We start from the raw sequence: 21428 nt of genomic DNA on the forward strand, positions 1-21428 counted from the left end.
ATGAAGTCCCCACCTTGTTTGTTCTGCGGCTGCAAGAGAGGTGGGGACGGCAAGAGGCCTCTCTGATTTCAGAAAGGGAAAGAGAGAGAGAGAGAGAGAGAGAGAGAGAGAGAGAGAGAGAGAGACATCAACGCTGAGAGAGAGTCACTGATCGGATGCCTCCTGCACGGCCTCTACTGGGGATCGAGCCCGCAACCCGGGCATGTGCCCTTGACCAGAATGAAACCCAGGACCCTTCAGTTCACAGGCAGACACTCTATCCACTGAGCCACACCAGCCAGGGCTCAAGAGACCTCTCTTGGCGGGCGCAGGGGGGCACAGATGCCAGCACTCCTGCTGTGACTGGGCCGTCCCGTCCCCCCCTCTGCCCCCCCGGCTCCAGTGTGGAAGGAGAGCCTGGACTGTAGTCATTCAGGCCTGGGCTCCAAGCCCAGCTCTGCTGTCTACCTACCACGGAGCTACCGGAGCCTCCGCCTCCTCGCCTGTAAAGTGGGTTCAATGCAGTAGCTTTTCCATAGGTTTGCAGGAAGAATTCACTGAGGTCAGGCATGTGCAGTGCCAGCCCTGGGATGAACCTGGGGCTGCCACAGATTATAATCAGAGCAGGAAGGAAGGGTTAGGAGCCCAGGTTCTGACAGCAGACACAGCTGGTTCCTGTCCCGGCCCCGGTAACTAGCGGCTGTGTGATCCTGGGCAAATCCCTTCCTCTCTAGGCCTCGGTTTTCCCACCTGTAAAATGGCACCACACCTCCTAGAGTTCTTGGCAGATGCCAGGGACTTCAAAAATGTGAAGCACCCACTCAGTGCTGGCACCTAGTAGGACCTCAGTAGACAGCGGTTCCCGTCCAACAGCCAGGTGGGAGACGGAGACCTGGATCCGTGTCCCCTAGCAGCTGCCACATGACTGTGGGAACAAATGCCACATGCTGAGGCAGGAAGGAGTGTCTGTTGGGGGTACACGCATTGAGGGGAGAAATTAAACACTCCAGAAACATCCCTGTCCCCCTCACTGGGGACCCCAAGGTCAGGAAGAGAAGAGGCATTGGGTGCATGCCTCCAGGGTCAACATGACCACACCCCTTTCCAAGACCCCCTCCCCCACTGGGGCTGGGCCTCATGGACACCCCCCTCAGGGAGCTCCCAAGGCCAGAGGTGGCTGGGAGGGCCCCTTCAGACCCCCACCATGATGCACCCCTCCTCTCAGGAACCCCAACCCGAACAGCAGCAGGGTTTCTCGGGGCTCCACAGCTGCGCGTCTGAAGTCAGCCAGCCCGGGGTTCCACCCCCGCCAGCCGCTCACTGGCTGCTCGTAGCCTTGGGCGAGGCACCGTGATCAGTGTGCGCGTTTTTAATTATGATGAGATCATAACTATGAAATAACCCTCCATCGTTCTCAGGATTCTGCTGCTCTCACCCTGTGCCAGGGGCCGGCCTATGCGCTTCCCACGCGCATGCTCACCGGATGCTCACGGCAACCCACTCTGCTCCCAGGACACCGGGCAATGTCGGGGACGATGTCACAATGTGCAGCAGAGAGAGGCCACCGGCGTCTAGTGGGTCAAGGCCACGAAGGTGGTTCAACAACGCAACGACAGTCCCAAACCAAAAGGTCTACAGAGCTGAGGCTGCAGAGCCCTGCCCTGCAGGTAGGTACTGCATAACTCCCATTTTACAGAGGAGGAAGCTGAGGCTCGGAGAGCTTCAGTGCCTGAGGCCACAGGGCAGGTTCGCAAGAGCCAGGAATCAAACCTGGGCACAGCCGGGTGCCGGTGCGGGCGCCACCCCGAGCCCTTACCGTATCTGTCCGAGCTGCAAAGCGCCTGGAAGGAAGGGTCACTGCCCCAGCTCAGGCCGTCTGAGCCCTAGTTCCCCGCCGGCACGATGAGGCTGTGACCGCAGCGTCTATGCACAGGGCCGCTGCGACCGGGGGCTGCTCGGTGTCTCTTGGGCCCTTACTAAGCATTTGAAAAACTTTAGCTCTAGCTGGTTTGGCTCAGTGGAGAGAGCGTCGGCCGGGGGACTGAAGGGTCCCGGGTTCAGTTCCAGTCAAGGGCATGTACCTTAGTTACAGGCACCATCCCCCTCCCCGGTCGGGGTGTGTGCGGGAGGCAACCAGTGTGTCTCTCTCTGTCTCTCCTCTCCCTTCCACTCTCTCTAAAAGTCAATGGGAAAATCTCCCCGTGAGGATTAACAGAGAAAAAAGCTCTCACCACCACCACCATTAGGACAGCCCAGTTACTGTCCTCCCTCCCCCTCCCCCCGCACACAGACTGGCATTCACCGCCCATGTCCAAACTCGCCAAGACCCTGAGCCTCGCCCGTGGTGAATCCCAGAGCCGGTGCGCAGAGCCGGGCTGCTGCTCCATTTCAGAGCTGAGGAAACGGAGGCTCGGAGAGGCCAGGGAGCCAACGGCCTCTGGATCCTAACCCGGGATTCCTTCCACCCCACACCACCCAGGCATGTGTACACACCAACGCACACGTACACACACACATGTAACACACACACACGCGCGCACACACGGGCCTGCTCTGCTGCTCTGGCAGTTCCCTCCCCAAACACTACCCTGTTCTCTGCGGTCAGGAAAGAGCTCCCTCCCTGTTCTAATTTGCCCTGTGGGCTGTAATTACACATTCCAACCCCGTGCCAGACTCAGGGGGGCGGGCGGGGTGCAGTCCTCTGTGGGGCTCCTCCGCGGGAATGGCCTGCGCTTACTCGTGGCACCAGGCAAGCGTCAGGGGCTCCGCGGAGGGCCGAGTGAGGGTAAAGGAGAGGGGGTACGCCCAGCCCAGCACCCGGCGGGCCACGCCCCGTGGGATGGAGCCGAGGACCTGCGGGCCTGAGTGTGAACACGCCCGGCAGCGCACCGCTGCGTCACTCAGGGCCCGATTGCACATGTTTTTGTTGTGGGCGTCCAAACCCTTTGTTTGAATATAAACACTAGATTGTCGTCCACACACAGATGGTGGCTGTGGCGGGATGGGCGGAAGGGGAATCTGAATCTCAGAGCCAAGGAGCAGGACGAGAAGCCATTTACCTATTCATTCGTTCATGCATTCATTCAGCAAATACTGACTGAGCGCCTACTGTGCGCCAGGTGCCAGGGACACAGCTGTGAGCGAGACAGAGAGAAAGCCCTGCCTCGGGGCTGGCCTGTAGACTGCGGCAGAGTTCCCGGCGGGAGAGCAGAAAGCAGTCCTGCCTGCTGCGTCGCTGTGTCGCTGTGCAGGCCAGACGGCTTGGGAGTGAGTGGCCCAAGCCTTCCTCTGTGCCTGGACAGAGCCCCAGACTCTCGGCACAGAGCCATCTGGAAGGTCACCCATCCTGCTCTGATGGCCCCTGAGGGCTCACGGGGCAGCCAAATCCACTCCTCACCTGGTGGGAGCCGTGGGGCATGGAAAGCGCGTGTGACGTCAGACAGAGCGGGGTGGCTGCCAGGCCCCCCCCTCACTAGCTGGGCGAGCCTGCGCACGCTCCGAGCCTCCCTGCCTCACCGGCCGGGGGTCGCAGCTGGGCTGTGCGGAGAATTACACATCACACAAGTTGAGTCAAACCCCTGGCAGCGAAAGCCCTCAATGAGCAGCCAAGTCCGTCTCCCTGGGAACCCTGGATGCACGGGGCGGGGGGAGGTCTGTTCCGCCCAACCCCATGCCAGGGCCCTGGCTCTGCCCGATCGCTTGGCAACCCTGGCACGCATTCGCCAAATCCCATCCTCCTGACGGCTGACGTGACCAGGCAAAGCTGCTTAGGGCCGGAGGCGAGTTCGGACGTGTGGGCTGCTGCACCCCACGGGGAGATCTCCGGAGCTGCTCCTCCTGTCCCCTCCCTCCAGGATCAGGTCGCTCGGGGCATCCTTTGATGCCACCTGTTTGCAGGCATCCTGGGAAGCACTACAGAGGACCCCACAAAAGAATCTAGGAGGGGCCTTAGCCGGTTTGGCTCAGTGGATAGAGCATCGGCCTGTGGACTGAAAGGTCCTGGGTTTGATTCTGGTCCAGGGCACGTACCTCAGCTGCAGGCTCCATCCCTGGCCCATGTGCAGGAGGCAACCAATTGATGTGTCTCTCACACTGATGTTTCTCTCTGTGTGTGTGTCTCTCCCCCTCTCTTCCACTTCCTCTAAAAATCAATGGAAAAATATCCTCGGGTGAGGATTAACAAAAAATAAAAGTTGATCTTTCCTTTAAAAAAAAAAAAAAAAAAAAAGAATCGCCCTAACCGGTTTGGCTCAGTGGATAGAGCGTCGGCCTGCGGACTCAGGGGTCCCGGGTTCGATTCCGGTCAAGAGCATGTACCTTGGTTGCGGGCACATCCCCAGTAGGAGGTGTGCAGGAGGCAGCTGATCGATGTTTCTCTCTCATCGATGTTTCTAACTCTCTATCCCTCTCCCTTCCTCTCTGTAAAAAATCAATAAAATATATTAAAAAATAAAAATAAATAAATTAAATTTAAAAAAAAAGAATCTAGGAGGGAAGGCAGATGGCTTCCCCTCCCGGCCGCTGGGCTGTCCCTGGCGTGGCTTCCTGCAGCCGCCGGCTCCCCCTCCTCAGGTCGGTGCACGGCCCGGCCCTGCCGCCCAGAAGCCCTCCTGGCCCCGCCTAGAGCTCACTCCAGAGCAACCTGCGCCCCTTCACGCACGTTCCCGGTCACACTTCCAATGCACCTGTGGGGTTCTCCATCCACCTCCTCTCTCCTCTCTCTCGTTCGCCCCTCGAGGTAGGGCTTTGTGTCCGCTGCCCCGGCACCGAGCTGTGCCAGGCGGACGGCGGCCTTCGGAACCGTGCTTTCCTCTGACCCGGGCCCTGTGGTCCGGCTGCGAGGAGGAGGGGCTTGGGCTGGGCTCTGCAGAGCGGACGGTGAAGGGCAGAGTGGACGGTGAAGGGCAGAGCGGACGGTGAAGGGCAGAGCGGACGGTGAAGGGCAGAGCGGACGGTGAAGGGCAGAGCGGACGGTGAAGGGCAGAGCGGACGGTGAAGGGCAGAGCGGACGGTGAAGGGCAGAGCGGACGGTGAAGGGCAGAGCGGACGGTGAAGGGCAGAGTGGACGGTGAAGGGCAGAGCGGACGGTGAAGGGCAGAGCGGACGGTGAAGGGCAGAGCGGACAGTGAAGGGCAGAGCGGACGGTGAAGGGCAGAGTGAGCGGACGGTGAAGGGCAGAGCGGACGGTGAAGGGCAGAGCGGACGGTGAAGGGCAGAGTGAGCGGACGGTGAAGGGCAGAGCGGACGGTGAAGGGCAGAGCGGACGGTGAAGGGCAGAGCGGACGGTGAAGGGCAGAGTGGACGGTGAAGGGCAGAGCGGACGGTGAAGGGCAGAGCGGACGGTGAAGGGCAGAGCGGACGGTGAAGGGCAGAGGAGACGGTGAAGGGCAGAGCGGACGGTGAAGGGCAGAGCGGACGGTGAAGGGCAGAGCGGACGGTGAAGGGCAGAGCGGACGGTGAAGGGCAGAGTGAAGAGACGGCAGGTCAGTGAGCAGGAGAGCGGGCAGGGCTCCGCGGACGGGTGCGGTGAGGCACCGGAGGTGAGGGCAGGAAGGAAAGATGAGTGAGTGGGGGGTAGGAGGCAGGCAGACCAGGGGGGAGGTTTGGGGTCCCCACACAGACCCAGGGCACGCCCTCCTGCCCCATCCTGGGGCTCCTTGCCCAACCCGCGGGGCCCCACTTCCCGTGTACCCGGGAATGCACAGACGGGGAGCACCTGGGAGGGAGGTGCGAATGGGGAAGGGACTAGGACAGGACCCTAAGGTTTGCTGGTTCTGGAGAGAAGGCCCCAGCCCGACCAGCCCCACCTTCCAGGGGGAGGAACTGAGGCTCAGAGAGGGGCAGCCACTGGCCCAGCGCTGCCCAGCTCCCGAGTGGGGAGCAGGATTAACACCGTGGCCCCAGGACCTGTGCCTCGGTGGATACTTACAAGGGAAGGGTGGGAGCAGGGGGGGCGTGGGGGGCTGTGTGACCCGGGACAGGTCAGCTGGCCCTCCTGTGCCTCGGTTTCCTCGCCTGTGGCGATGGCCCAGCGCCCGCCCAGCGGACTGAGTGAGGGCAGGAGACGGTGCGCCCGGCCCAGCCCGGCGGGCCCGGCCCCGGGACGGGGTGCTGGGAGCCTGTGTGGCCGTGCTGTTCGTAGAGGATGGATGGCCATCGACTGAGGACCAAGGGAGGCCTGGCTCCCAGGGCGGGCGAGTGGCTGGCCCGGAGCCCGGAGCTCGGAGCCCGGCAGCCGCCTCAGAGCAGCCGCCGCTGGGACCTCGGCCCCTGGGCCAAACGAAACCTCCTGCTTGCCAGGCTGCCGGGCGGCAGCAGCGGGGGGGGGGGGGGGGGCGCAGGGGGGGCACCCCGCCACGCTGGGCACCGTCCCGCCGCCTGTGTTTACCCAGCGGCCCAGCCCGCTTCCTGCCTGCTGCACAGTGGCCGCCTGTCCCGGGCAGACAGAGCCCCAGTGTCCTGTCGGCCTCCCACCGGGAGGTGCCCCTCGCGCTCACACCACCCGGCTGGGCAGCGCGGGGTGACTCACCGGGCCCGCGGCGGGCAATGTCAGTGTGACCACAGCACAGGCTCGGTCACTCGCATTTCGCTGCCAGGGATTTGACTCAACTCGTGTAATTCTCCGCACAGCCCAGCTGCGATCCCCGGCCGGTGAGGCAGGGAGGCTCGGAGCGTGCGCAGGCTCGCCCAGCTAGTGAGAGGGGGGCCCGTGCTGGAGGGATTCCAACGTGCTCACAAAATCCCGCGCCCCCCCCCCCAGCTTTACTGGGCACCAGGCCGTCCTAGGGCCCCTAGCGAGGGGGAGCCGTGGGAGGCAGGGTGGCGAGTGGGTGAAGGGCACACACCACGCAGCCCAGAGGCCACGTGTGACTGGACTGCGTTCAGGGAATCGTCCCGCAACGCAGACCCGGAGAGCAGGACGGCAGGTCCTGCTACCAGGCTGGGGCGGGGGGGAGTGACAGCCAATGGGCAGGGGACCCTCCGGGGCAACGAGACGTTCTGGAGCCACACGTGTGACGCCGCACAGCCCTGCGTGCGCACAAACCACTGCACGCACCCTCCGAACGGGCGAGTGGTTCTTACGGGAATCAGCCCTCAGCAAGAAGGAGGCCGTGATCTTGGACAATGGCTTCCCCTCCCTGAGCCTCAGTTTCCTCGGCGACGTGCAGGGTCTGGCACACCGCAGGGGCTCAAGGACATGCTGCCCCTTCCTCGGGGGCGCCCGCTCCGTCCCGGGCCTCCCCCTCCGGTCAGCGCGCAGCCCAGGAGCTGCCCTCTCAGACTCAGTCCTGCTCAGAGCGCCATGCTGCCAGCTCAGCCCAGGAGGAGGGTGGTCTCGGAGCCTCCAGCCCCTCTCCTGGAGGGAGGACAGTCACGGAGGACCCCCCCCCGAGAGGACTGAGCAGACAGGACATTAGGGAGCAGACAGGACAGGACGGAGCAGACGGGACGGAGCAGACAGGACGGAGCAGACAGGATGGAGCAGACAGGACAGGACAGAGCAGACGGGATGGAGCAGACGGGATGGAGCAGACGGGACGGAGCAGACAGGACAGGACGGAGCAGACGGGATGGAGCAGACGGGACGGAGCAGACAGGACAGGACAGAGCAGACGGGACGGAGCAGACAGGACAGGACAGAGCAGACAGGACAGGACGGAGCAGACAGGACGGAGCAGACAGGACAGGACGGAGCAGACAGGACGGAGCAGACAGGATGGAGCAGACGGGACGGAGCAGACGGGACGGAGCAGACAGGATGGAGCAGACAGGACAGGACGGAGCAGACAGGACAGGACGGAGCAGACAGGACGGAGCAGACAGGACAGGACGGAGCAGACAGGATGGAGCAGACGGGACGGAGCAGACAGGACAGGACAGAGCAGACAGGACAGGACGGAGCAGACAGGACGGAGCAGACGGGACAGGACAGAGCAGACAGGATGGAGCAGACGGGACAGGACAGAGCAGACAGGATGGAGCAGACGGGACGGAGCAGACAGGACAGGACGGAGCAGACGGGACAGGACAGAGCAGACAGGATGGAGCAGACGGGACGGAGCAGACAGGACAGGACGGAGCAGACAGGACAGGACGGAGCAGACGGGACGGAGCAGACAGGACGGAGCAGACAGGACAGGACGGAGCAGACGGGACAGGACGGAGCAGACGGGACGGAGCAGACAGGACAGGACAGAGCAGACGGGACGGAGCAGACAGGACGGAGCAGACAGGACAGGACAGAGCAGACAGGACAGGACGGAGCAGACAGGACGGAGCAGACAGGATGGAGCAGACAGGACAGGACGGAGCAGACAGGACGGAGCAGACAGGACAGGACGGAGCAGACAGGACAGGACGGAGCAGACAGGACGGAGCAGACAGGACAGGACGGAGCAGACAGGACGGAGCAGACAGGACGGAGCAGACAGGACAGGACGGAGCAGACGGGATGGAGCAGACGGGACGGAGCAGACAGGACAGGACAGAGCAGACGGGACAGGACGGAGCAGACAGGACAGGACTGAGCAGACAGGACAGGACGGAGCAGACAGGATGGAGCAGACGGGACGGAGCAGACAGGACGGAGCAGACGGGACGGAGCAGACAGGACGGAGCAGACGGGACGGAGCAGACAGCATGGAGCAGACGGGACGGAGCAGACGAGACGGAGCAGACAGGACAGGACGGAGCAGACAGGACAGGACGGAGCAGACAGGACAGGACTGAGCAGACGGGATGGAGCAGACGGGATGGAGCAGACGGGACGGAGCAGACAGGACGGAGCAGACAGGACAGGACGGAGCAGACAGGACGGAGCAGACGGGACGGAGCAGACAGGACGGAGCAGACAGGACGGAGCAGACAGGACAGGACGGAGCAGACAGGACAGGACGGAGCAGACGGGACGGAGCAGACGAGACGGAGCAGACAGGACAGGACGGAGCAGACAGGACAGGACGGAGCAGACAGGACGGAGCAGACGGGACGGAGCAGACAGGACAGAGCAGACGGGACGGAGCAGACAGGACAGAGCAGACAGGACAGGACGGAGCAGACAGGACAGGACGGAGCAGACAGGACAGGACAGAGCAGACAGGACAGGACGGAGCAGACAGGACGGAGCAGACGGGACGGAGCAGACAGGACGGAGCAGACGGGACGGAGCAGACAGGACGGAGCAGACGGGACGGAGCAGACAGCATGGAGCAGACGGGACGGAGCAGACAGGACGGAGCAGACAGGACAGGACGGAGCAGACAGGACAGGACAGAGCAGACAGAACGGAGCAGAGCAGACAGGACGGAGCAGACGGGACGGAGCAGACGGGACAGGACGGAGCAGACAGGACAGGACAGAGCAGACAGGACGGAGCAGACGGGACGGAGCAGACAGGACAGGACGGAGCAGACAGGACAGGACGGAGCAGACAGGACGGAGCAGACGGGACGGAGCAGACGGGACGGAGCAGACAGGACGGAGCAGACGGGACGGAGCAGACAGGACGGAGCAGACGGGACGGAGCAGACGGGACGGAGCAGACGGGACGGAGCAGACAGGACGGAGCAGACAGGACAGGACGGAGCAGACGGGACGGAGCAGACAGGACGGAGCAGACGGGACGGAGCAGACGGGACGGAGCAGACGGGACGGAGCAGGCAGGACAGGACGGAGCAGATGGGACAGGACAGAGCAGACAGGACGGAGCAGACGGGACGGAGCAGGCAGGACAGGACGGAGCAGACGGGACAGGACAGAGCAGACAGGACGGAGCAGACGGGACGGAGCAGACGGGACGGAGCAGACTGGACGGAGCAGACGGGACAGAGCAGACAGGACGGAGCAGACGGGACGGAGCAGACGGGACAGGACAGAGCAGACAGGACGGAGCAGACAGGATAGGACGGAGCAGACAGGATTGAGCAGACGGGACGGAGCAGACAGGACGGAGCAGACGGGACGGAGCAGACAGGACGGAGCAGACGGGACGGAGCAGACAGCATGGAGCAGACAGGACGGAGCAGACGGGACGGAGCAGACAGGACAGGACAGAGCAGACAAGACGGAGCAGACAGGTCAGGACGGAGCAGACGGGACAGGACAGAGCAGACAGGACAGAGCAGACAGGACAGGACGGAGCAGACGGGACGGAGCAGACAGGACAGGACGGAGCAGACAGGACGGAGCAGACAGGACATTAGGGAGCAGACGGGACGGAGCAGACAGGACAGGATGGAGCAGACGGGACAGGACAGAGCAGACAGGACGGAGCAGACGGGACGGAGCAGGCAGGACAGGACGGAGCAGACGGGACAGGACAGAGCAGACAGGATGGAGCAGACGGGACGGAGCAGACAGGACGGAGCAGACGGGACGGAGCAGACGGGACAGGACAGAGCAGACAGGACGGAGCAGACGGGACAGGACAGAGCAGACAGGATGGAGCAGACAGGACAGGACGGAGCAGACGGGACAGGACAGAGCAGACAGGACGGAGCAGACAGGACAGGACGGAGCAGACGGGACGGAGCAGACAGGACAGGACGGAGCAGACGGGACGGAGCAGACAGGACAGGACGGAGCAGACGGGACAGGACGGAGCAGACAGGACGGAGCAGACGGGACAGGACAGAGCAGACAGGACGGAGCAGACGGGACGGAGCAGACAGGACAGGACGGAGCAGACGGGACGGAGCAGACGGGACAGGACAGAGCAGACAGGACGGAGCAGACGGGACAGGACAGAGCAGACAGGACGGAGCAGACGGGACGGAGCAGACAGGACAGGACGGAGCAGACGGGACGGAGCAGACGGGACGGAGCAGACGGGACGGAGCAGACAGGACAGGACGGAGCAGACGGGACGGAGCAGACGGGACGGAGCAGACAGGACAGGACGGAGCAGACGGGACGGAGCAGACAGGACAGGACGGAGCAGATGGGACGGAGCAGACAGGACAGGACGGAGCAGACAGGATGGAGCAGACAGGACAGAGCAGACAGGACGGAGCAGACAGGACGGAGCAGATGGGACGGAGCAGACGGGATGGAGCAACACGGGGAGGACGGGTGTTCTCACCTCATCTCCATCTCTCGCCGCCTCTGGGAAGCTACCAGGACAGTCACGGGCCCCTTTCCCACCTGGGAGGCTGAGGCCGGAGGGGAGAGGACGCCCACCCCACCCCACACACCCCTCACCGCATCACACCTGCAAACCCGGAGGAGAGCGGACACGCGGAATGAAGGGGTGGGGGCGCTGGGGGAGGGAGCCGGAGGCACAGAAAACCAGTGTGCGGTGCTCCCTCGCCCAGCCCGCCGCACACCAGCCCACGCCCACAGCAGGCCGGCTGGTGCCTGGAGTGAGGGCTGGGGCCAGGGCCCGCGTCCCACCCTCCGCAGCGCCCGCAGGCCGCACGGTGCATTCCCACACACCTCCTGTCTGCCTCCCCCCAAGTAACTCGGGAAGTTAGACATCCTTGTCTTCATTCCTAGATAACACATGAAGCCCCAGAAGAATGGAGGTTGCGGCTGGCATTTATCCAGTCATGCCATCTGAGATAGGCATTACTGTTACCCGTTTCACAGATGAGCAAACTGAGGCTTGGAGAGACCAAGAGACCCAGCTGAGGTCACAACTCAGCAGGAAGGGAATGTGCCTAGGGTCCAACCACCTGCTTTTAAACCCATTTGAGCCCTGGCTGGGTAGCTTAGTTAGCTAGACTGTCACCTTGATAGGCCAAGGTTGTGGGTTCGATTCCCAGTCAGGGCACATACAAGAAACAGCCAAAGAGTGCAACAAATCCCTCTCTCTCTCTCTCTCTCACCCCCCCTCCCTCCCTCCCTTCTCTGTCTCTCTCTAGTAAATTAAATAATTTTTTTTTTTTAAATAAGAGCTAAGAATTAAATAAATAAACCCAGCTGAGTTCAGCGCTTCGGGCCTATGGAGACCTCTCTCCACGGCCACCCTGCGAAGTGCCACAGCCCTGGGGACTCACGGGACAGCGTGAGGAGCTGAGGACACTCAGACAGACGGGACTGGAGTCCTGGCTCTGCGCTGAGTGGGGTGCGGCCCCAGGCGGAGCGCTTCCCCCTCGCGGCACCCACCGCTGGTCCTCGGTCACTGGTGGATGTCGGCCCCAAAGGACTGCACGTGGCCGATGGGAACGCGGACGCAAGCTCCGCAGGGCAGGCCCCTCCTGCGCTGTCACCGCCGAGTCCCGGCCCGGACAGGCCTGCACGCAGCAGCTGCTCCTGCACCGCCAAGTGACCAGTCTGCGCTCCACGGAAGAGCAAATGAACGGAACCAGAGACAGCCATGCTCCGGCAGCCAGCCTCCCGGGGAACCTGGACCCAACTACCCAGCTAACGCCCCTCGCAGGCCCCGTACCGAGTGCCCACCACGAACCCAGCGCCCGCCGAGGGCGAGGGCTCTCACGAGTCCACTTTGGCCGATGAGGACGGAGGCTCGGAGAGGCCAGAACACGCCAAGCTCACTCCCGGAGCGGGGCCTGAACCTGGCCCCCGCCTTGTCGGTCTGTCCGTTCGCTCCTCCCTCCTTCCTTCGTCCATTCACCCACTCTGTCTATGCATTTCACGCCTCTCCTCCGCGCCAAGGGAAGACAGTGAGCCAGTCACGTCCCCATCCGAGGCCCCCTGGCCCCGCGCCCGCTGGGGTCTCCTCTGAGGTGTATGTTGGAAGTGCGAGCACACGCACACACACACACACACACGCACACACACACACACACGCACGCGCGCACACACACACACACACACACACACGAGCTGTCCCAGCAGTGGTCAGCCCTCCTGGACAGCCGAGTGTAGCCCAGGCCACTCCACCCTCAGGAAAAACAGGCGCCCGGTGAGACTGAGCGGCCCTTTGTGCGCGGCTGGCAGGCGGGCGGCAGGCGGGCGGCAGGGCGGGCGGCCGTTACTCACCCCGGAGAAAAAGAGGAGCATTCCCATTTGGTCAGCGGCCCGCCCGTCACCCCTCTCCTTGCCCCCCCCCCTCCTGTGGCTTTTCCTGTCCCCTGAGCTCATCGGGAGCAGACTTGGGAGGGCCTCCTGTGCCCCCAGCATGAGCTCTGTGGTCCGCCCTCACCCACGAGGAAACCTGCTCAGAGGTGGGGCGACTCCCTTGGGCCAGCCCGTGAGCAGTGGCCAGGGCTGGGGCGAAGGAGAGGCGGCGATCAGGAAGGGGCTCCGAGGCAGGAAGGAAGTCGGAGTCACGACGACCATAAGGGCCTGGCCTCCCATCCTGTGCCCACCAGTCAGGGTGCCAGCTCACGGGACCCAGCGGCACCCAAGGCAGGGGGTGCCCTGGCCGGGGCAGGAGTGGCAGCTGGAATACCCCGAATACCCCGCACACTGGCAGAGCTCTGACTTCCAGCAACCCCCAGGTGGCAGCCCAAGAAACAGAGAGGGCAAGCCACTTCCTGAGGTCACACGGCAGTGAGTGGCGGAGCGGAGATGTGAGCCGAGGTGGGGCAGACTCCAAGAGGGGCGAGTCCAAGGTGGCTTTCAGGAAGGACGCTAAGCCAGTCACTGGGCTTTCAGGGACCCCAGGGGACCAGTCACTCGGCTCTGGCTTCCACTCCAGCTCTGCCAGCAGCCAGCAGGGCATCTGGGCAAACTGCTTCTCTCTGAGTCTGTCTTCTCGGCTGTAAAATGGGAGTCCGCCTTCCTGCCCCCCACCACCTCCAGGAGGCGAGGCTATGACACACGGAAGTTAACATCGGGCACGAGACACTGGTTATAAATTAAACAGTCATTGGTGCGTTGAGGACAGTCCACAACCACCCCACAAAGCAGGCACTACCATCATCCCCATTTTACAGATGAGGAAACCGAGGCCCCAGGAGAGAGGGAATTTACTGAGAGCTGGACCTGAACCGGGAAGCCAGGCTCCAGTCTAGTTTAAGCATTAAATCAGGAAAGTAGGAAAGAGCTTTGGCACGTAGTTGACGCTCGTAAATATTTCATGGGTGAAAGGCATCGTCCTTTGTCCAAACACAAGTCTAGATTTGCCCCTGCTACCTCCCACCCGCCTGCCTGGCTCCCCGGGGCTCCCAGGGGGGCATCCTGGATCAGTCCGGGACAGGACGAGGAAGGAGAGCCCCACTGTGTGCCCTGACTGTCCTGGCGAAGTGGGAACTGAGAGCCCATTTGACAGAAGAGAAAACTGAGGCTCAGAGAGGTCAGGTGACTTGCCTGAGCTCCCCGGTGAGGGCGGGGCAGCCCAGGGTTGAGCCCACGTCTGTCTGAGCAGTTCAGGTTCTTGTCTCTATGCTACATCTTCTCAACAACTGCGGACCCAGACAGACGGGACAGGCCACCCTGGACACGGAAGGGCATGGATTTTGAAATTAGACGAATGGAGTTCCGATCCCAGCTCTGCCCCTTCCCAGCTAAGAGATCCTGACAAGCGACGTCGCTGCTCAGACCTCAGTTCCTCCCTCTCAGAAATGGGTGCGATCACAGTGCTGGATCCAGAAGTGCTAAGGACAGTTGGCCCAGCACCTGACGCATAGTAAGTGCTCAACAAATGCTCGCTCTCATCGTCATGACGACAAGGCAGCCAGGCAGAACCTTGTACCCAGAGTTCAGAGCGGGTCATAGGTATCTCAAGAGATCTGACTTAATCTTTAACAGGTGAATTCCTCTGAAAATTAGCGATGCGGAGCATTCCAGAGGGCCGGCGGGCAGGAAACGCCCTCTTGGCTCCCCAGATCCTGTGACAAGACGCGAAGCTGTTCCCTGGGTCCCTAGGACTTGGGGAGGAACCTGGAGTGTCTTTCCCAGAATCAAATGGGGGCACCTGAAGGAGGCGGCAGGCCAGTGGCCTGTGAGGGGTAGAGATGCCCATTTCACGTGGACCTCCCTCCAGGAACAAAGGAGCTCAAATGACTCCCCCGTCTCAGAGTGATGTGCTCAGTCGCTCAGCTAGGCCACAGAGCACCTACTGTGTGCCAGGCACGGCTCGGCCAGCCTTGTGCACTTCTCTCCCTCCTGCATCTCCTTCCAGGGCACCCTCCCCGTTCCCACCTGGCCTCACATCTCCTCCCTGGACTGGCCGCCCTGCCTGGCCCCACTCTGCAGCCAGGGGGACCTTTCCAGACCACACACCCAGCATGCCCCCCCAGCCTGGACATTAGGGCTCGGGTGGGACCTGGGCCCTGCCTCTCTGATCCCTCCCCCTTCCTGTTTACATCACACTCCACACAAATGGAACCATTTCCTGACTCCACAAGCCCAAGGTTTACTCACCTTACTCCATTTCTCTTTTTTTAAATATATATTTTTATTGATTTCGTAGAGGAAGGGAGAGGGAGAGAGAGATAGAAACATCAATGATGAAAGAGAATCATCAATTGGCTGCCTCCTGCACGCCCCCCACTAGGGATGGAGCCCACAACCCGGGCCTGTGCCCTGACCGGAACCGAACCGTGACCTCCTGGTTCACAGGTGGACGCTGGCCACGCGGCCGGCTCCTTACCCATTGCAAGAGACCCACCTGGTTTTAAACGTGAACCTGACTGGCCCTGAGTGCCATTTGGCACCTGTTTGGGAAGGACCCCTCCCCAATTCACCAGTAAGGGTGGGAAAGAGGGGTCCCCAGCCTTTCTGGTTCCCACTGTGACTCAGACAGAACTGCAGAAACGTGGGGATGGTCCGCTCCCTCCTTCACCCCTTTCTGTGAAGGGGTTTGTGGCACCACCCCCGGCAGACACCACGGCCAACGGCCAAGGCTGGGCCTGAGCGCCAGGGCTGCCGGGCTCCGCACTGGCCGCGTCCTCACCCCAGCCCTGGCGGCCCTCCCGCTGCCCCCGCTTCCAGGGGACACTAGGGGCCTAGCTCAAGGTCACCCAGGGTGGGTGGCAGGGAGGACCCCGAGGGAGGCCACCTCTCCGCCTTCCTCGGGACGCAGTCGCTGAGCTGGAGCCCGTCCGGGCCGAGCCAGTGCAAACCCGAGATCCCCGCGCAGCCCGGCCCCCAGGCCCCGTGCCAGGCCTCAGGGCGGCAGGTCCCGGCCGCCGCCGGAGCAGCGGAGCCAGCACAGCCGCGGCCGGCCCGCCCGTCCCTTCCGGGGCCCCTGGGTGCCGGGCGGGAGGCCCTGGGCGCTGGGCAGCCCTGGCTGTCAATTCCACTTGCTCCGTCCTGCCCTGAGCCTCAGTGTCCCCATCTGCGGAATGGGCGCTCACCGGCGTGTCAGTGCTGGCCTCCGGCCCCGGGCAGCGGCGGTCCCCAGTCCCCGCCCGGGGTCCACGCAGGGCTGAGCGCAGGCCCCGCCGCTGCGGAGAAGACGGCTCCGGCCCCGTAAACAAGTGGCTTTGAAGTCCCGCCTCCGTCCCGCGGCCCGCGCCCTCCGCCAAGCCGCCCCTGGGGTGCCGGCGGGGCTTCCGCGGGACCGGGCTCTCCCGCCCAGACCTGCCGCCCCGACCCGCGTCGGCGCCCCGTTCGCAGGTAAAGGACGGCCCCGGGGGGCGGTCCCGGACCCGGAGAGCCCGCGGGCCCCGCAGAGCCCGGGCGCCCCCGCGACGTCCCAGCAGGAGCGCGGGGACCTGGCCGCGCGCCCCTCCCCGGTCCCGGCCCCGAGGGCTCGGGCGCCACTCACCTCCGGGACCGCGCGGCGCCGGCGGCCGGGAGCGCGGCGCTTCCCGAGTCCCCGCGCCGCCCCGGCCCGCCCACCGCGGCGCCCCTCCTCCCCCGCTCAGGTTACGGGCCGCCCCCACCTCACCCCGCCCCCGGGGCCACGCAGCGCCCGGGGTGGAGGGCGGCCCAGCACCCCGGCCGTCGGACCCCCACCTCTGCCGGGGCGGAGCGGGAGCCTCAGTCTCCTCACCTAGGAAATGGGCCCGCGATCCCGGTCCCCCGGCACCGCCTGCTCCTCTGTCCCCGGAGCCGGGATCGGCCCTTCACCCGTCCGTCCAGCGGGCGAGGCGGCAGGTCTGCGGGGTCCCTCCGGGGCTGGGGCTGCGCAAACGGGGCGCCTTCTCTCCGCTTTTCCAAGCGCTAAGCACCGAGCCCGGCGCCTGCAGGGCAATGGCTCTAACTCACTGATTGGCTGGCGAGGCCGCTTGGTTGCTCCCTAGCGCAGGCCGCTCACTCCTGCCCTGACCTCAGGCTGGTGGGCGCAGCCCCTGGGAACACGCCGGCCCTTTTGTCTCTCTTGGTTTTTGTTGTTTATTTTTTTTATTGATTTCAGAGAGGGAGGGAGAGAGAGAAACAGTAATTATGAGAGAATCATTGATCGGCTGCCTCCTGTTGAAGAGTTGTAAAATCATAAAAGCCAGCATTTCAGTAAGGGTCTGAGGTCAGTTGAAGACAAGGTCAGTTGAAGACAATTAGAACAAATCAGCCAAGAATGTTGAGATAGAAACCTATAATCTAAATCTATAGCTGGGGGGAACTGATACCAAGAGCTTGTGCATAGATAAAGAAAAATGTTTATATGTCAACAGACTTAATTGTCTTAACTATTCCAGGAAGCAGAAAACCCGCTGTGGAAAGTTACCGGGTTGTAAAATGGAAAGACCCTGCCCCCTAAAGTGTATTTAACCTGTGCTCAAACCCTGCTTCGGGGCCCACAACCTCTGCTCTGTGTTCAGAGTATGTTGTGGGACCGGGCATGCCTGTACCAATAAACCCTTTGCTTTTTGCATGAGAAGCCTCTCTTGGTGCTTTGTGAGTGCGGCCAGCGTTCCGGGCGTTACACTGTAGGCCCCACACTGGGGATCAAGCGCACAACCCAGGTGTGTGCCCTGGCCGGGAATTGAACCGTGACCTCCTGGTTCATAGGTCAATGCTCAACCACTGAGCCACACCGGCCTGGCATGACACTCCCATGGGGGACAGTGGAATTTTAAAACTGTTGGAAAGAGAGAACCAGAACAAAAATGGTATGCTCAAACCCCTCACCAGTGGGAGACATTTACAAAAAAATAAACCTTAATAATGAAGTCACTGAGCATGCGGGGAGAGGGGTCAAGTAGACCTTCCTCCCAATCAGGCTGTGAGGTGGGGACTGCTGTGTCCCTTTACAGATGGAAACTGGGGCTTGGAGAGGACTGGCCTCTCCAAACGCCGCTCCCTCCTGCGGGGTGGGGAAGAGAATCTTTTTGCCTGGGGACTCCAGGATGGTAAACAGCAAGCCCAGCTCCAGCGGTGTGAGGAATGTAAACAGAGGGCCCTGGCCTCCACCCTCCTGACCTCTGACGGACAGCCTATATGCCCGAGGCCTTCCAGGCTGGGGCTGGGCTGGGCCGGGCTGGGCCGGGCTGGGCCGGGCTGGGCCGGGCTGGGCCGGGCTGGGCCGGACCAGGCCATGTGGGAAGCAGAGGAGTAATGGGCAGGACTAGTCTGGGGCCCCTTTCTGCAGAGAAGTCTGTCTCCAATGGAAAGAAAATGACAAGGGTGATCCCTGGAGGCGAAAGGGAGGCTGATGGCGGGGACGGCGGGGATGGGGCTGGGTGATGCTCATTCTTCTCCAAGGTCAGGGAGATGCCGTGTGAGCCCCACAGTCACCCCAGCTGACCCAACTCCTTCCTGACCCCATTCCACAGACTGGGCCCCTGAGGACCCATGCGAGGATGTGCCTCATCTCGGTCCCGGGGCCTTGTTCCTGACGCCTGGGTTCAAACCGCCCTGTCGCCGAGGAGGAAAGTGGGTACCAGTTTCCAAGAAGCAAGGACATTGACTGCCTTGTTTGCAGCTTCAGGACCAGCTCCTGGCACTTAGTAGGTGTTTTAAAAATACTGGCTGGTTGAGCTAGAGGGAGAGGGGAATAGAAAGTTATTGCTTAATGGGCACAAAGTTTGTTTTGTAAAATGAAAGCGTTAGGGAGATGGGTGGTGGTGATGTTTGCACAACATGAATGTACTTAATGCCACTGAACTGTTCACTTAAAAACGGTTTCCGATGGCCAATTCTGATATGTGTATTTTCCCACAATTAAAAAAAGTGGGGAAAAATACCGGTTGAAAGCAGGCGGAGGTGAGCCGGAAGAGAGCATGAGGCAGTCAGCCACCCAGCAACCCCTCGCTGCTTCTGCGGAAGGTGAGCGAGGGGCGCTGTAGGAGGTGCCTGCCATCACTTCGCGGCTCCTCGCTGGTGACACTCCCCAGTGCCGGGAAGGGAAGAGACCCCACGGAACTCTCCTCTGAGGGAAGGAGTTCAGCGCAGCCCGAGAGGCCGGTGGAGGTGACAGGCAGCCCGGCTATGGCCCACCTGTCCCAGAGTGCCACAGGGGCACAGCTATTCCACCCAAGGGGCTCCTGGCCACACCTAGAGCCTGCACTTAGCCAGCGCCTACTGTATACCAGACAGTGCCAGGCGCTGGGGAGAGACGGTGAGTTGGGGGCGATCAAGCCTGCAAGGGAGGGCAGTTGCGGGGGGTGAGGGGGGGGGAGGGGGACCAGGCCTACAGAGGAGGGAAGTTGGGGACGAGCAGGCCTGCCAGGAAGGGCAGTTGGGGGAGACCCATGCCTGCAGGGGAGAGCAGTTGGGGGGGGACCAGGCCTGCAGGGGAGGGCAGTTAGGGGTGATCAGGTTTGCAGGGGAGGGCAGTTAGGGGCAATCAGGCTGGCAGGGGAGCAGTTAGGCATTAATCAGGCTGTCAGGGGAGTGGTTAGGGGGTGGTCAGGCTGGCAGGCAGAAGTGGTTAGGGGCAATCAGGAAGGCAGGCAGGCGAGCAGTTGGGAGCCAGCAGTCCTGGATTGTGAGAGGGATGTCCGACTGAGGGCAGTCGGACATCCCTCAAGGGGTCCCAGATTGGAGAGGGTGCAAGCTGGGCTGAGTGACACCCAACCCCGGGGATGAATTTTATGTACCAGGCCTCTAGTTATTTAATAACATGCTATTTAGTCTCCATGAGTTTAAATGCTTTTGGGTGTTTTTACTGTAGTTGATTTCTAATTTCATTCCACTGTGATCTGAGATGCTTGATATGATTTCAATCTTCTTGAACTTCTAGACTCTAGAATCTAGAGGATTATTTTCTGTCCTAGCATGTGGTCTGTTTTTGTGAATGATTCATGTGCACTTGAGAAGACTGTATATTTTGCAGCTTTGGGGTGAAATGTTCTATAAATGTCAGCTAAATCCATCTGATCCAGTGTGCTCTTTAGAGTCACCTGTTCCTTGTTATTTTTTTGTCTGGGAGATCCATCCAGTGAAGTCAGCAGGGTGTACAAGTTCCCTACTATGACTGTCTTATTGTCAATCTCTCCCTTAAAGTCTTCTAGAAGTTTTTTTTATATATTTAGGTGCTCCTGTATTGGGTGCATATATGTTTACCAGGGTTATATCCTCTTGTTGGATCAATCCGTTCAGTATTATGTATTTAGTATTATGACTTTTGTTATAATAATTATTAGAGGCCTGGTGCACAAAATTCGTGTATGGGGGAGGGGGGTCCCCTCAGCCCAGACTGCACCCTCTCTAATCCTCGACCCCTTGAGGGTTGTCCGAATGCCAGTTTAGGCCTGACCCTGGGGATCGGGCCTAAACCAGCAGTCGGACATTCCTCTCACAATCCTGGACTGCTGGCTCCTAATTGCTCACCTGCCTGCCTGCCTGGTTGCCCCTAACTGCCCCACCCCCCGCCAGCCTGGTCACCCCTTACTGCCCTCCTGCTGGCCTGGTCGCCCCTAACTGCCCCCCCCCTGCTGGCCTGGTTGCCCCTCACTGCCCCCCCTGCCTGCCTGGTCATCCCCAACTGTCCCCTCCTGCTGGCCTGGTCACCCCTCACGGCCTCCCTGCTTGCCTGGTCGCCCCACACAGCCTGCTGTTCAGTCATTTGGTCATCCCTCACTAACTCCCCTTGCTGGCCTGGTTGCCCCACACAGCCTGCTTTCTATCCTATAAACTGCTCTTAGGTATAAGGTTTTAATTTGAGTCCATCCTCTGTGGTTATTTTTGGTCTCTGAGTTAGCAAGGCTGTCCTGCAGTCCTTCCCTGAGCTTGTCAGTGACGATTTGGCCCCCTTTTCATTCATATATTCCCCTTTTGGTCATAAATTAACCCAAAAAATGAAGAGATGGCCAACCTGTAGGTTTGGTACTGAGGTGCCACTCTGCTAGGAAGGCTTGTTTCTAGGAAGGCTCGTTAGTGTCTGCCTGGCTAAGCAACGGGACCATTGCAGATAAACGAATGTCATGGCCTCGGATGGAAGTGAAGGCTGATTTTCCCCTCCGAAGTGAAAGGCAGGTAAATGGGAGGCAGTCCTGTCTTAAGGGCCTTTACTAAGAACAACATTATAGGGTATTTTTAATTTATAAGTTATTATGATGCAGGTTTTGTTGCCTGTCTTATTTATATTTTGTATTTACTATAAAATTTATGGTTTGAGAACATAACATACTTTTTTCCAGTTTTTATAGTTTAATTTTAAGATGGGTTTTGATTGATTATGCCCCATTTATTTCCCATGGGAGACATTTAGGTGC

Source organism: Eptesicus fuscus, chromosome 23 (assembly GCF_027574615.1).
Source record: "Eptesicus fuscus isolate TK198812 chromosome 23, DD_ASM_mEF_20220401, whole genome shotgun sequence".
NCBI lineage: Eukaryota > Metazoa > Chordata > Mammalia > Chiroptera > Vespertilionidae > Eptesicus > Eptesicus fuscus.